Genomic DNA, 13,478 nt, shown 5'->3' on the forward strand with positions numbered 1-13,478 from the left:
AAATCGGCGATTAGAATGCTTTGTACGGACTCATACGAGATGTTTAATTCTCAAAAAGCTCACGAATAGTCATTCGCCTGTTTGAACGAATCATTTGTGCCACTTTTTGCAAGTTTTCATCTGTTTTTGACGTGGAAGGACGTCCCGATCGTTGCTCGTCTTTAACCGACTCATTGTCGATTTTTGAATCGCTCATACCACTTTTGTAAACAGTCCTCAACGTCACCACTTCATAGTCGTACACTGATTTTAATATTTCGTGAGCTTCTTTGCATTCTTAGCAGCTTAAACGAAACTTAATATTGATACATTGCTCGAAATCCATTATGTGCGACAGACACTCTTAACATGTCCTTACTGTTCTGCCTCAGGAAGCTAACTGACGTGTCACAACTCGTTCAAACTCAATACTAACTGTCCCAAAGTTCAGGCTAATGTCGATAGGTGGCGCTGTGGAACTATATTTACCGTACTTTTTGATTACACTTCGTACAAATTTCTTTGTAATTGGAAATACTAGAATCTTATTGGATCGCCTCGCTCCACTTGGTTCACAAATTGTTCAAATTACGTAGGTCAGAGTGAGAAGATTATAAACCTTCGTTTAGTGCATTGTTCATACGCAATCTGATTACCTATCTGTTCATCGGACACTCACCGTTATGATATTGTAGAAACGTGTCCACCATGTTTCAGCTTCGATGCTTAAAACGTACCGATTATATGCAGATTTTAATATTATTCCGAAAAAGAAGTCGAGACTCGTAACATTTCTTCCATATACAAAGTGAGCTGAAAGTCCTAATATCCTCTCCTTCCTCTAACACTAGTTTATTCTTCACCTTCAAGTTCGAGGACTTATCGACTACGTATGGTTTCAGCGATATGGAACACCGTCATATTATTCCCTTGCCGTAAGAGAATTCCTCAATTAAATATTTCCCAACAAATGGGTTGTCCGAGGTTCTGCACAGTTACCAGCCTCTGGACTGGCCTCCTAGTAGTCCCGATCTGTTATCATGAGACAATGCACTGTAGCGGTATATCAAACAAAAAGATGCCAGCACAAGGAGAAGAAACAATACTGTGGAGAATTTCACGCCTTACTTAGAGACAGGGTTGGCAAAAACCATGGTTTTTATTTAAAAAACAAAAAAAAACCGTTTTTTTTTGTTTAAACCAGGTTTTTTTGGTTTAAACCAGGTTTTTATGGTTTAAATGGTTTGCTCTATATATTCATATCATATATGGACAGAAATAAGTTTGTTTCGCCTTGATTTTATTATGCAACAACCGGGTTATGCTGGAAGGGGTCACGTAAGCTTAAAGCGGAATAAAAACCGCTTCTCGAGTTACATCCGAGAGAAATTGTCCTCCATTTGAACTCAGAACCAGGACTAATTGGCCACAAATGCGATACGTCTGCCGACTCACTCACGAAGGAATCCTGATAAAAAAATACGTTGTACTGATCTTTACATGCTTCTTAATATAACTGTCAAGAGTCATTTCAGAAGGACAAAAAGATAAACAGTTGCACAAGTGAAACCATTACACAGAATTACTTATGAACAATTTCAAAGTACTACGGAGTACAGAAGAACTAATTTAGTTCAAGTTAGTTAACAACGACTTTTATTGGTCCAAATTAAAGAAATACACAGACTTAATCTGCATATCAATAAGAAAAGTGAATAAAGATACGAATTATTTGAGTTCACTTTGGCTCAAACTCCTTTATACATAGATAGATACCAAAGATACTTATTTCACTAAATGCCTCTCGTGGGGTCTGTATGACAACCCCCCCCCACACACACACATACAAAGTACGGCATTTTCGATGTATTTTATCAATAGTAAACATTGAAACGAAACAATATTCAGAATTTTTCTTCGATTGCAATTACATAACAATAATAACAACCACAAAAAATCACAAAATAAATATTTATAAACTTGTAAAAAAAAAGTTGCTTTTGTAGTATAATCTTTTTGAGTAATGAATGGGGAATTTAGGTCTGAATATAATACGAATAATATACGGGAGTGAAACGTGATAACCCACAAATGTGTGTTCATCAAGATTTTACAAACACTTACACTTTTACGAACATTTTTCTGTTTTTTGGTTTAAACCATGGTTTAAACCACCTTGGTTTAAACCAGCCAACCCTGCTTAGAGACAAATAACTTTAATTCTATGTTACCTAAGTTTTAGGATTAGGATTTTAGATTTCTGGGCTCTCACCATCTAAGGCCATTCAGCCCGTCACGTTTTGAGGGATGACGTCCCTCGGTAACCACGCTATCCAGGGAAAGGGAAGGAAGGAAGCGGCCTGGGGCCTATAAGTTAGGTACCACACCGGCATTTGCCTGGTGTGAATGAGGAAAACCCAGGAAAACCTCGGCTGGCCTGAAAAAGCGTATTACAGTTTTTCGACCGAGTGCCCCTACCGGGAATCTAATCCGGGATCGAATTCTATGTTACGAAAGTGGTGGTGTACAAAGGGACAATCTGAAATAAAATGTTGTCTGTAGCCTCTTCAGATAACATTATCGTCTATCATTGTATTCTATTCACTTCAGATTCATGAGCATCCATATTCGAAACATACTAAGGCAATAATTGGACTTTCCATTTACCCTGTAGAATAATCCCTTAATTATTTTTTAAATAATAAAGTCATGTACAACAGAAATGCTAATGTTGAAGATTCATATTTATATAAAGTTCATATTCTGTCTACTGTGGCAACACTGCTGAAGCCCATCCTAATAGGTTCACACTTCACGATGATGCTGACATATTTATAAGAGTTTCGGATGATTTTCGCAGGTTTCAAGTCGGTGCCCTTCCCAAGATACAAAAGTCGCCGACCCGGGGTGAAAAGGTAAACACTCCTAACTCCTCCACTTGACACTTATAGTGTCGAGGGACGATTCTAAGATCTTCCAAAACGTTCAACTTGGAAGTCGAAATACTGATCACATTCCTCCAGTGTCAACTCAAAAAGAAAACACATCACACAGGGCCAAAGGCAATATTTACATATGAGAGCATCGGGAAGTTTTTTTTTCTATTTCTTCTCTCCGTTTCTTTAATGTATGACACGTGTCAGTTGTTTGGAGAATAAGGACAGTGAACGAATACTGTTCAAGAAGTGATAATATAAGCTAAGAAAAAACTATCAAACATCTGTTGTTTCAATACAATCAACGAAATATTTTAATTATATCCATAGTAATTATGATCTTTCTTGTGAAGTGTTTAGAGAACAAATAGCAATAAAATTCGCCTTTTATTACCAGCATAAAGAATAAAAATAAACCTTAAAATATTACAAAATACAGAATTTGTTCTGTTTTATGAAATACCATATGAAACTAGGAAATCATTTTATACTTAAAGAAACACTTTTTATAGTGTTTTCAGTCTCTATACCTTTAAGAAGAAGCCAGGAAGTCAGTACTCTATACTTGAAAATAGAAAGTACCATCCCGAAATTTATATTGAGACCCAATGAGGAACAGGATATTCAATTGCGAACTCAAACCCAGAATCTCTTGGAAACAGAAAGATAACTTTGCTAGTTTGCTTACGAGTAGTATAGTACACTGTCAATAGTTTTAAGTTAAACATCGGAAAGTATCAACTTCGCTGTTGCCACCACAGATGTATAGGAGAACTGCCAACCGCGATGAGGTACCACGTCTACTGGTAGTAAATACTGTCACCTATGGTGTGCAAGCACCAGATATAGTAGCTTCAATAGGATTAGATAGTAACTCTCCAATTGGTGTATAGATTAATTATAGCAATAGGGGTAAATACAAACACAGTCACCAGTTAAGGGATGGGAAAAAATGTATGCCTGCTTCCACATCATACGTGGTGTTAAGCATTACTGGAGGTAGCTTATCTCCTTGTAGCTGGCTTGGTTATATTGGAATTTAATATCCTGGTTTCGATTTCCGGTGAGAGAGCCATGGAGTTTGAACGCATTACGAAGGTTTGGATTACACCTTAAACTGTAGATGCAACTTTAATATAGCCTCGGTGCTGAATAGGGATGTTAAACTCTAACCAGTATTGAGATTTATTCATACAGTTTAACGTGGAATCCGAACTATATGAGCTCCCAGTGGGTACTGCACCTGGGCTAAGGCACTTACGAAAATTATACCTACGCTAGAACTCATTATCACTACGATTAACGACGTTTCTACGTCCCCACGGTCTTCAATATTATCCAAAATCAAATGATAACACATTTTGTTAGATCCACATTTAACAACTTGTAAGAGATCTTTAAGGAACGTCTTTTTTTTTTCCTAAAATGTTAGGTTACCCAATGTGAAGAGAAATCATGACGGGGTGCAGAAGTTCGTCCCGCTCCCGTTCGATTTTAGCACAAATTATTGGTTCTAGTAGTGCATGCAGACAGTATCTCAGCTCTTAATCTGTGGTAGGCAGTGCCAGGATAATTGGATTAGACTCTGCTGGGTTATAGTCATGCCATGGGACTAAGTACCTTCAGGTGGCCTCCTAGCATCAAAATAAAATGTAAACCTGCCTTAAAACGTTCGGGTACCGATGCTGGAGATGCCAATAGATTTCTTCTGCTAGTTAGAGGATTTCCCTCGCCTCCACTTATAGGTATAACTGGTAGATGGGCTCCGATTTATCGCGTTAATAAGCGTATTCCATTACCTTTCTCTGTAACGGCTTTTCCTTATCATAACAATTTTGTATATCAATCACGAGCCGGTTGAAAGAGACAGATATCGCAGGCCAATGAGGTGGGAGAAGTGTCCTCCAATTACGGATAAAGTAAGTGGACACGCTACTTCCATGTTCTATAGCTAAGGTATATCTGAAGATTCGATAAGATCATTTGATCGGGAAGGTGAAATCAAAGGCAGAGATCAATGAATGATTAGGACACCAATATTGACAATAATATAATCAAATTCTAAAGGATATTAAACTATGCCCAAAGACAAACTGATACACTTCTCCTGTACCCAGTTGAATGTACACCATTTGGCCGACCATAGTCATTAATGATCGGAATCTACTCTTATTAATAATTTAGCTTTACTTTATCATACTATAACGTAAGTATAATATATAACTAATATTTCGTGTAATATTATATTACACGAAAATTAAATTGTTATAACTAGAAACATTTAGAATAATAAATAAAGCTAATGTACAAACATTATGAAATACTCGAAGGAAAACTGACTGGGAAGGTACTGCGTATATTTTTAAATGGTAACAATATTTCTTAAGTATTTCATAGTTTTATTTGCACTTGTAGTAAATACTTACAAGGCAGGGTATCCAGATGTAACACGCTGATTGTGATAAGATTGCACAGACATAAAGAACATCGACAAAGAAGCGACACGTATTTTTTTTTTATATCGGCCAACAAGTACATTGAAAGGGTCAAATGGGGGCATAAAAATGGGGTCAAAATGAGATTATGTGAAATATAGCGAGAACGAGAAGAGATGTCGAAAAAGTTTAAAAGCACGAAATACTACCCATAGTCGACGCAATTCAATGATATAGAACGCACCCATGAGAAGAGAGCAGAACATCCGAAAATGAACCAATCACGTGTACAACATTGTCACAATGTATTACGGAAATGAGCGAAAAGGGTGATAAGGAGCAAGAAGAAAGAAGAAACGAAAACAGAAAATACGTGTTTTTGCTTTGGGTGCATACATCACCCATATTCGAAAAAACGGAGATTTATCTCAATGCACAAAGATGGGATAACACGCAGGAAGGATGCAAACGCCATTCGTATAGGCAGCCAGCGAGACAGTACTGCGCAATGGGTTGCATATATCGGGTAATGGAAACAAAAATTCATAGTACAGTAGAATGTAATAGCAGGTGGTCCACATACGAACGATAAACAGCAACATTAATATCAGTACCACACATGAGTATCAACATTATATCACTACGTAAATACGCGTACAACATAACAGTAATAGTAAAAATTTTGTTTTTGTGTTACTCCTGCCTACACACATTTTCGTTTCCAACATCCATCTCATCGTTGTTCTCATTACGCGATATATGCAACCCACCGTGCAGTGCTGTCTCGCTGGCTATCTATATGAACGGAATTTGCATCCTTCCTGCGTGTTATCCCATCTTCGGGCATTGAGATAAATCTGTGTCTCTTTCGCATACGGGCAACATATGCACCCAGAGCAAAAACACGTATTTTCTCTTTTCGTTTCTTCTTTTTTCCTGCTCCTTATCACCCTTTTCGCTCATTTCCGTAACACATTATGACAATGTTGTATAAGTGATTGGTCCATTTTCGGATGTTCTGCTCTCTTCTCATGGGTACGTTCTACCTCATTAAATGGCGTCGACTATGGGTAATATTTCGTACATTTAAACTTTTCCGATATCTCTTCTCGTTTTCGCTATATTCCACATAATCTCATTTTGACCCCATTTTTAAGCCCCTATTTGATCCTTTCAATGTGCTTGTTGGTCGATGTATATATAAAAAAATACGTGCCTCTTCTTTTTCGATGTTCTTTATGTCTGTGCAGTCTTATCACAATCGGCGTGTTTCACCTGGATACCCTGTCTTGTTAGATGAACAATGTCCAGCAAAAGAAAAAAATACTACTGTCCAGCAAAATAATTTATAAGTATATTCTATTGACACGAGAACTACAAATCGATAACTTCTGTTTAGATTGGACCCCTAAAATTTGAAAATTTATTGTAGTTTTAATATATTAAAAAGGAAACTGATAAATTTATCACTTCTGTTTAGGATTGGACTCCTATAGTTTGAAAGTCTTATGTACTTTCATCTATTGATACGGGAACTGATAAATCTATCGCTTCTGTTTAGGATTGGACCCCTATAGTTTGAAATTCTACTGTAGTTTCCTCGTGTGAAAAGAAAACACTTGTTTAGAGTTTCTCTTATTTTCTGTGTCCTACGACAATACTATTTAGTAGTCAATTGATTTATTAAAGATTTTTGTCGAATAGACTAATAAATATTTCATGTAATCGTTTCCTCCGAGAAGTCTCTCTTCTAGCAATTAGGATATAACAACAAAGGATAAGAATCTACAAGCTTGTTTTCTCTATTCCACGGAGCTCTATTACGAATACATACATGGAAAAGTTTCTTGTTTCGTAAGCTATCTTCAGTACAACTTTTTTTTTTTCATTCAATTAACTTTTTACCCTTCAAAATATTTCTGAGCAAAAAGTACGTTTGGCATTTTAAACCGGGTGGATGTGGAGTTTGCAAGAAGGGGTGACTTGATAGCTTTCTTTCTCTCTCAACGAAGAGTAGAGTGGTAATTACACCCTCTTTCCCTGCATTGATTACAACTCCTGATAATTATCTCACTCTGTCTGTCGTTACGGATCCAATTTTAAGTGGTGTGCGTGACCTAACGTCGTAACTGCCTTAATAGGAGAGAGGGACAGTATTTTAACCTTTTCTCCCTGCCCGTTCTCAGATGTAAAGTATACTTAAAATCTATCTGTTCGTTTCATACGCAGAGACAAGACAGCTCAGTTTTCCAAGCACTCAAGACAGAACAGATTTCAGTGTTGCCAGAGATCAGTAAATAATGGTTGAATATTTAAAGACATTTTTGAGCATCCCTAAAAATGGTACTATACCAAAATATACTTTTAAAGTTAAGATATATGATATCCGTACAACTTGTTAATATTCTTGGAACAGTCACAGATCCTCACTCTTCCATATTATTTTGAAAGTATTGTGAAATAAGAGTTTTAGTGTCTTTGAGCGTCATAGTATGTTTCTGTATAACTGTGATCTCCCGTGATACTGTGTCTGATTAAACAATTTCTTAAATAAACTAAGCACTTCATCTCATTTACTGCAAGATTCTACAGTAAAATTTCAACAAATCAGTAGTAAATTTACAGTCATGAAATCTCTGTTACGTTATAACTCAGTATAATAAGAATGCAAAACGTATATTGGTCAAATTTGTTTAATTTCTATACGCCATCAATCCTCCAGAAGGTTTATCGATAAACGCACAAAAGTGTAACTTGAAATCAAAGTTGCGATTTGCATTTCATAAATAATAGCTTTACTGCTTCACCATCATGGCAATTGATCAACTTCATAGTTTAAGTAACAACAGGAGTCATACACCAAATGGCAATATTGAATGTAGTCTTTACTCAAAAGTCTTTGACCGCGAACGCATTACCATCTCTGTATTTAGATAGTAAATGTTATTAGCAGAATTGAAACTTAATAACATTTTCAAATTAATAAAATGATAATACTGATACACGCAGGAAATGAAAACATTTAATTTTATATACTAAATCCTTATAAATATAAACACAATGGATTTTTTTATAAAAAAAAAATGATAATATGAAACTAAATCCCTAGATGGAACCCACGTCTATTGTTTTTCATACAGAGCACGGGTATTGATTACCACAATTACACAAAAATCAGTGAAATTATTTGATCTTCAATCAGTTGTTACTCATCCAATTTAAAAAACAGTATTAAAAGGACAGGTGTAGCTGAACACGTAGAAACCTTCTTCCTTAATTGCAAGGTTCTTAAGTTCATAGATAGTCATAATGGCAGAATTTTAATCAGCCCTACTGGACGAATACTAGGATAATATCTGTAAGTACGATAACTGCTAAGATTTCTTCTTTTTTAAAAAATCTACTTTGCTTACTAATGAACGTAACTACCAACCCAAAATAGTCTTTGCAGCTCTTTCTGGAAGATATTAACAAATCAAATTACAAAATACTTTAGCAAATAATTATTTATGTGAAGAATTTTGATACTAAATGAAATGGCATTGGAATTCAGAAGCATTTGGGCTAAAGCTAACAGCAATGTTAAAAGAAATACTACAATCCTGAAAAGTTGAGCAGAATCTGATCAGAATAAAACTTCATCTGAGATCGCCTAGTAATTAAGAAGAATACATCAAAATATTATCCGAATACAAATATTAAAAAAAAAAAGATAAATATGTAGGGCACGTTACAAAATCATAAGAGAAGATGATAAATGCCTTTCTCTGGAAACTGCACAAAGTGATGCTGATTTTCTCTCGATTGAAACGAGAAGAACAAAATGTACATCGTAAGAGTAGCAAACATAAAGAAAAAAGAGAAATTCCTTACATTCATCTGTTTGTACAGTGAGGCCACCAAGTTTGTGGCCAAAGATGAAAAAAAAGAAAAGAAAAGAAAAGAAAGAAAGAAAGAAGCATCACCCACTCTTGTTATGAGTTGTGCCGCAACTGGACAAGGGCGGAACACACATAAATCTTCCTAGCTCTCAAGTTCTCTTGGGTGTCAGATTTCGTTCTCCCCTCCTCTCTACCCCAAGAGTCTGAACCAACTACCAATCAACAAACTCAAAAAGAGACAATACAAATAAGTCGAAATTAATATCTGTACATTTCTTTTTCTTATATTATTATTATTATTATTATTATTATTATTATTATTATTATTATTATTATTATTATTATTATTATTATTAACTTCTGATTTTCTGAAAGTGACAAACTTTTTTGACTAATGGTGAGTATTCTGTCTCGTAAACAATGTTCTGAAAAAGGATCGAAAATAATCTATGCTGTGACCGTAAAAGAAACGACGGAGAATAATTACGTAAATTACAGTGAAAGTAGGCCAAATACGTGATCTTCGCACTGGGAAATTGGTTTCTGAACGTATTTGAACACTTTTCTCTCCTTAGGATACTCATTTCAATGAAAGTCTTATGATAAAAATTCGTAATGTAACCCCTTCCTAACTTCATACCGATGGAGACTGAAGTTAGAGTATCACTATTCGTCTAAGTGGCCCTAAAAACTGTGGACTGGACACTAATATAGGTCGTTTCCAATTATTTTTACATGACGCCCCTTTGCACTCTTACTCCTATGCCAAGAGGGCATGAATTTCGATTCAAAGGAAGTGTCACGATTCATCTGAGCGACCCAGAAAACTATGGGTTAGGCACAAATACCGACTTTTTAGCCTTTACCTGCGCCCTGTACTCTTATGTCGATATGGTTTGAATATATATATTTAACCGGCATCGAGAGTGTCATAATTAATCTCAGCGACCCCGAAAACTCTTGATTGGACACTAATATGTGTCGTTTTCGATTATTTTTTGTCACCCTCTTCCAACCCCAACCCTTCACTCTTCATGCCGATGGGAGATGAATTTAGACTTAAATGACATTTGGATTGTCACTATTTATCTCAGCGACCCAGAAAACTATAGATTGTATACTAATATCGTATTGTTTTTAATTATTTTTACATGTTACCCCTACTCTTCATCTCTTCTCACCACCATACCGATGATGTGATAAAAACCTAAGTTAAGCAAGGCTCCATTAGTGTGTGAAAGATGATCAAATTCGGTGTAACGGGCTAAGAGAACTTGGCCCCCAAACATCATTATATACATTTTTATTTATCTATATTCAATGTGCCCTTTGTGCCCCTTCCCCCTTAAAATGGAAATTTTCTAAAACGCTGGGACACGTGTCCATTTGTTTTTAATGAGGAGTTTATGTGCCAAGTTTCATCTTTCTAACTTTACAGGTTTGTGAGAAACTATATTTTTGGTATAAATTTTTGAACCCTCCTCTCTCTCGCTTAGAATACACCCTTCTGGAGAACTAATGCTCCAAAAACTTATGCTACGTTATGGTCTACTCATGTGCCAAGAACCATCAAAATAAGTCTAGCGGTCTGGGGCAAGTTAGCAGTCAAATGTTTTTACCTTTCATTTTTATATTGTACGTATAGATAGAAATACGCTTCTCAGAACATGTATGATGGAGAACAGAAAATTTGAAGTAACGTTAGACGCCAAATGATACATTTTGAGAAAGAAATAACATAGCAAACGAAATAACACACTGAAATACCATACCGAACGATTATGTTAGGTGATGAGGCATTTCCATTACATAAAATAATACACAAATCCCTATCCAAAAAGTTATTTGATACCTTTGTAATTACGTGGATATTATGTTACGTGTTGTTATCCATCTTATAAAATGATTTTAATTCTTAATTTCTACATTTTACATGCATTAACGTGACAAAAGAGAGAGAGAGAGAAAATTACATTTTGTGTATGATTAGACATGACAAGGTAAAAAAAAAAAAAAAAAGCAACGTAACTAAATTGCAACTTCACACGTAATTCGGGTATAATGTCTAGTCGAGCCTGAATCAACATTTTCAGTATTTAGAATAAACACATTAAAAACCAACGTGATATCAACTCATTATTGACCAACTATCTCCTCCATGGTTCACGAAACATTCCTATCAAATTCTCTTGATGTTTATTCGCTGATCAGGGGCGCATCCACGCGGCCCCTCCCTTGAGTTTACAGTTACTTGAACTGTGACGGTATCTTATTAAATGTGGTACACAGAATTCACGTATTTAAATATTTGCAACTTGCAAAGAACACTATAGTACTGGAACAGGAACCTAAGACTAAGATAGCATAGCAAAACATCTACTCAAAACTCTTCAGAGTATGGCTTCCTTTGATTTCCCAATACCTCCAACTTAAAACTGTTTAAAACACTATTTCGACATAAAAGCCTCTGCTCCAAAAGCCTATTTTTACTTACGCACACGATCATTAACATATCTTCATTTCAATATTTTATAACAACAAAATTAATAATAGATTATATGCTTCGTAATAATAATTATAATCTATATATAAAAGAAATAAAAGTCACTATGTGACTTAATAACTCTTGAACTACCCGATCGATTTTGATCAAATTTTCAACATAAATGACTTTCGGGCCTGGGAGTGATGTTATCATTTCACTTTGACAGTGCAATTTCGATGAAGGGAGCGGGGAGATATATAAAAATGATCGAAAATGACAAAGACATACTAGTGTCGAATCCATAGTTTTCGGGGTCGCTGAGATGAACTTCCGTTGCCGTTTAAATCCAAATCCACTCCTTTATGTCCAAACTGAAACATATTCTCCCCGTGCGAAGAACAAGTATTTTGGTAGTAATTAATAAAATGGGATTAGGGCATTGTTTAACAAGCAACTGTATACTGAAAAGTACGCAAGATAATTCATATTGAATACCAAAAAGTAACAAGAGGCATCCTGCTTACAGTAAATGAAAAAGGAAAGTTGAAACGTTTGAAATCTGCAGCAAAGTACACGATAATTCCAGCAACTATGCCATTGAAGGTTTGAAAGACGTAATTATAACAAGCGTTAGGTACTAGTAATGCTCTTTCATACCTATATATCAAAGCCAAGTTTTGAATAGCTATACAACACTTCGGACTCATTACAAAGGGAACATCACCAAAATAGGACGATCATTTTTCAAAGAACGACCCAACTTCAAAGTAACCCGAGCATGAAAATGGATTCCCCTTGTTCCGATCAGGATGAACAGACGAATGATCACATTTCCATCCAGTAATGCAAGTAGCAACAAAGAATGGTTAAGAAAGAAAAGAAAGAAGGGAGAATTAATAAACGAAAGTGAATTCAAAATAACATCAGTCATCAGAAGTTGTGTTAACATTTCTTGAAAATTTCATCCCATAGTCACGAATATCTTTGGTAACATGAGGATGCTTGGTCATGTCACTAATGCAGAGAGATGATACAGCTTCGGTTCTTTCATGGATAGGACAAAGGCATACTTTTAACAACACTACATAACAGTATTAACAATAAAAATATCTTAAACATGATGCGATTTCAGATGGTAGCATGATTCTTTTCATTACTTCCAATGTTGATTCAATATATTACTATAATAATTCTAGTTTGCAATTTGAGTCATCCTTCTTCAACACCGTTGTAATCAATTAATACTATTCGCTTCTTTATTCGTTGTCTTGCTAAACGTTTTAACTATGTTCCAAGTACAATACTAACATCTTATATCGCTTATTCCTTTCCCGTTAATTAGGAACTGTCTTGATATTTATTTATAATACATATTGCCGTACAATCTACATAAAAAACAACTATGTTCCTATCCCATTAATTTCGGTAAGACTTGACCCAATATTTCAGACTTTATTTTTACTTTTATAAAAACAAAGATATCTTAATTATGATGCGATTTCAGTTGATAGTTGTGATTCTTTTTCATCATTTTTGCGATGCTGATTTAATATTACGTAATAAGCCTAATTTTAGTGATCTTTGTCAAGGCCACTGGTCGCACCAAGTGAGCTTTGTATTGGGCAAACACCATACATGTGGGTTCTCCTGTTTCCTCCCACTTTCTTCATTCCACCATTTCATTCATTATCATCATTAATCTCTCCCTTAGTCTCAATGCATAAACGTGGAACATTAAATTAAATAAAAATTTTCAAGACCT

General features: G+C 35.4%; 1 protein-coding gene across 2 annotated transcripts in view; it reads right to left on the minus strand.

Annotated features, from left to right (window-relative positions):
- Nucleotides 1-13,478, minus strand: part of LOC145668667 (transcription factor hamlet-like) — a 582,644-nt gene that overhangs the window by 430,066 nt on the left and 139,100 nt on the right. The window lies entirely within an intron of this gene.

The sequence above is a fragment of the Thermobia domestica genome, chromosome 13, assembly GCF_964235325.1.
Source record: "Thermobia domestica chromosome 13, izTheDome1.hap1.1, whole genome shotgun sequence".
In the NCBI taxonomy this organism is placed as follows: domain Eukaryota; kingdom Metazoa; phylum Arthropoda; class Insecta; order Zygentoma; family Lepismatidae; genus Thermobia; species Thermobia domestica.